The 4,096-nt window shown below is 47.6% G+C and overlaps 1 pseudogene; it reads right to left on the bottom strand.

Moving 5' to 3' along the window:
* Positions 1–455: 455 nt before the first annotated feature.
* Positions 456–2,325, bottom strand: LOC148818817 (uncharacterized; annotated as a pseudogene).
* Between the last annotated feature and the right edge of the window lie 1,771 nt (positions 2,326–4,096).

The following is a 4,096-nucleotide window of genomic DNA, read 5'->3' as shown; positions in this document are numbered from 1 at the left end:
AATCTGGGACCATGGGGGAGTGTTGGACAAGCATGGTTCGGGGCAAGCAGTCTTCACTGCAGGTTAGTTCGAGCCCCTGTTCTGAACTGACGATAACGAGGCCCATTTTACAGAGCAAATCTCTGCCACACAAATTAACAGGGCATTCTTTCGAAAGTAAGAACGAGTGGTTGGTGGGCCCAAACCCATGCTTCTGGTATTCCACAGTGAGTGGTGTGGTGAAATGAGCCTTTGTCAGAGTGCCTGTTACTCCTATTGTCAGGATAGATTTCGATGAGAGCTGGAAACGGTGTGCGTCGTCTCTAAGCAGGGAATGGGTCGCCCCGTCTCAACTAAAAAGTCATAGGGATCGCCATTAATATGCAAAGTGACTTTGGGCAGCTGGGAAGGGGAGGAAATGGCAGGTAATATGAAAGTTACCTGCCCTCAGGCCCTATCTCTCCTGGCGGGGATAGTCAATCTTTCTTTTCCCGTTGCCATGTGTGCTGACTGTTACTCCAGCCGGGGGGGCCGAGTCCTAGTTCCCATCATCTTCCTCTCCCCCCTCCTTTTTGGGGCATTCTTTTGCCCAATGTTCTGTTTTTCTACAGTGAAAACATGCATCACGGTCTCCTTCTCCTCGACCTCTCCCTCTTCCTCGGTAGCCTCCTCGTCGGCCACGGCCTCCTGGTCCCCTACCCCGGCCCCTTCCTCTTCCTCCTTGATAGAACTGGAGCTGGGCCATCTGGAGTTGGTGTAGCTGATCGCTGTATTTTCGTGCCTTTTTCTCATTCTTTGATGCTAATTGTCTCTCAGCATGGTAAGCATGGCGGCACACCTCGGTCAACCGGGTGGTGTCCCAGCCGATGCAGTTTTTCACCATGCTTCCTATTTCGGGGAGCAGGCCATCCATGAAAAGATGGGTAAGTTGAGTTTCATATACTGAGCCGTCGTTGTTAGGGGCAGGTGGGGGCAGGCCACTGAGGTTACTGAAGAGGGGGTTCAGTCTCTCCAGTAAATTATTACACGTTTCTCCAGGCTTTTGCTTGGTTTGTCTCAAGGTGAACCAGTCCGTTTTGGGGGGATACTTTGCTTCTATTCTCTGGCAAATGCCGTCTAGCTGGTTCTGATAGCCACTGCCGCTGACAGCGTCATACACCACGTCTGGGTTGAACGTGTCGCGCACATCGCCGTAGTCAAGCTTCAGGGTCTTTTGAAAAACAGTCTCTAGTTCGCTGCTCGTGGGCTTACATTGAACAACTAGACGCTGCAAGGCAGTGGTGTATTTTCGCCCATTTGTCTTGGGGTTTGGTAGTTTGCCAATTACGACTGTCAGTTCTGCTAATTTCCATGGGCGGAAAACTAAACAGGGTTACCTGTTACCCTGGGGGTTTGGACATTCTATCATAGGGAACTGGAGACCCAGATTTGGGTCATCCTCCTCTTCTCCATCAGAAAAAGGCAAAGGGACTAGTGATGGGTCCAGGTGGGAACCATATTGGGCTCCCGGCCTCGTAGAGGGCGGGGAGAGGCCATCCCACACTGGTTGGGGTCCCTTCTTTGGTTTAAACTCAGAGGCTGTTGGGCAGAGCTTAACACTGTTTTCCCCTGACGCTGGTACAGTATACATCCCAGGGCCTGTTGTTTAGGGTTCTCCCTCACAGGGGTCCCATGGCCTCCTGTGCCCCGGTTATATGGGGATGGTGCCGCTGGTAGAGGTGGAGCTGGGGCTGAAGCAAGACAGTCGAGGTCTTGATACAATTTAGATGTGCTCAGCATCATCTGTTCAGGGTTAGTAAGCAAGGGGGGGAATCTTTTTCCACACGCATCCCAGACTGACACACATTTTCTCATATACTCATAATTCCAATTGGGATCCCCTCCTGGATTTGGAGGGTCAGTCATTTCATGCAGCAATCTAATGGCCCATGGCTGAAAACTCCCGTCTCGAAGCCACTGCTCATTCGTCCATCCTGACATGCAATCAGTGAAAGGTTGGCAATAAACCAATCCATATTCTCTCCCTGCTATATTCATGGGAGTTCCCTCAGGTTTATCATTTCTCTCTTTCTTATGTGCTTCTTTACTTTTCCTTTCTCTAGCCTGCACCTCATTTTTCCACAGCTCAAAATATTTCCAGTCTACTTTCTTGTTTCCTTTTTTCTCCCTTTCCTGCAACTTCTCCTTAAGCTGCTCAACCTGTCGTGGACTAAAGCTGCCGTTCTCTGGAAAACCCAACTTACTCCAAAGGGGAAGACACTTTATTCCCACATCACCAAACTTATCCTACATGTACTTGGCTGGGCCACTCAGCCCAGCTTTGCCTTTAGAGCTCTCATTACCCATTGTCGACAATGCCTTACTGTTTGTAGAACACTATAACATTTACTACTCTGCAGAGCAAAAAACACACGTCTGTGTTAAGATATGTTCGTTTCACGAGTCCCAGACTCGCCGGGTCCCAGACCTATTATAAGTCCCTGACTTATCGAAGAGAACACCCTTGTGGCTCGTTTTTAAAACTAATAGTTCTTTTAAGGATCACTTACTGATGTCAGACGGCCATGGATTTATCCAGACACTTCTCTGGAAGGATAAGTATTTATCCCCCAAGGTTCGTCCAATTCACAAAAATTGTCCGGGTCCGGATGGAGTTTCAATAGCCGTCTGCAATCAGGTTTGTGATCCCATCCTTGTCGCCAAAGATTGTCGTGGAATTTTATCGAAGAAGAGCCAGGAGAGGTATTCTCATTCATTCAGTAAGGTCTTTATTCATATTGCAATATGGGAAAAAGCCATCACCCGTCTGTGCAGAGAAGTGAAAGCTGATTCAAAAGCAAGCAGGGAGAGCCCTTGTTTTATATCTTTTTTTAAGCTAATGCAACACTTCAAGGACAGGCAAAGCAGTAATTTTCCATTACTTATAGGTTTTTGCTTTTAAGCAAAGAAGAGCAGTTATTCTAATTGTTTCTCATACTCCCTTCTTCAAGCAGCAGAGATAAACATTATTAAAACATCCCATGCCCTTGACGGGTTGGGTGCTATCACACTTTGTTCTAAGTATCCAGCTGCTTCTGCAGCACAGCTCTGTCCGTAAACAACATTTTTAGGATAAAACACCTTTTCTCAGTAACTTTCCATTACACTGTACATGAGGGGAGGGTGGATGTAAACATCTGCTCCCTCCAGAAGGATGAACTGAAAGGTCATTCAATTTGGACTAAGGATAAGGACGAATGTGGGATTCTGGACATGGAACCCACCACATTTACTGGGAATTCCCCGCCGTACACGCAGCCATATAAAATCAACAAAGATGCGGAGGAAGGGGTTCGACCAGTAGTACAAAAACTATTAGCTCAAGGCATTGTACGAAAAACACATAGTACAAGCAACAGCCCAATATGGTCCGTCAGAAAGGCCAGCGGAGCATGGCAATTCACAGTTGATTACTCAAAAGCTAATCAATACATCAATCGTCTCACCCCCTTGGTAGCAGACCCCTCAGCTATTTTTCAACTACTGACACCTGAACACCAGGTGTTTTCGGTAATTGACATGGCTAATGGGTTCTGGTCTGTTCCTCTACATCCAGAGGTACAAGATTGGTTCGCTTTTGTTGTAGATGGAGAAGAATATACTTGGACCAGGTTACCACAGGGGTTTCATAACAGCCCCACCGTGTATCACATGGCACTTCGGAGGCATCTCCAGGAGTTGCCTCCGGTGTCCTCCGTCGTCAACCAGTATGTGGACGATATTTTAATTGCGTCTCCCGACGAGGGAACCCACAAGAAGGACCTCCAAATCATTCTTAACCATTTGGTTAAAAAAGGGCACAAGGCTAATTATGACAAGGCAGTTATGCCTAGACACCGTTATTTACTTGGGACAGAAAATTAGTCAGGGAAAGAGGGAATTGACAGAGGATCGGGCTCAGGCAATCCGCTCACACCCTAGTCCCAATACTATGAGAGAGCTCTGGTCATTCCTGGGCCTGAGCAATTTCAATAGAAATTGGGTTGATGCTTTTTCTGAGAGGGCCAAACCACTCACAGACCTATTAAAGGGGGGAGGGAGACCCCTTGACCCGATTGCTTGGAGCTGTGAAGCTGAA

This window comes from Atractosteus spatula, chromosome 17 (genome assembly GCF_055471065.1).
Source record: "Atractosteus spatula isolate fAtrSpa1 chromosome 17, fAtrSpa1.hap1, whole genome shotgun sequence".
In the NCBI taxonomy this organism is placed as follows: domain Eukaryota; kingdom Metazoa; phylum Chordata; class Actinopteri; order Semionotiformes; family Lepisosteidae; genus Atractosteus; species Atractosteus spatula.
The sequence above is the reverse complement of the archived record's forward strand: the minus strand, read 5'-3'. Positions and strand labels throughout refer to the sequence as shown.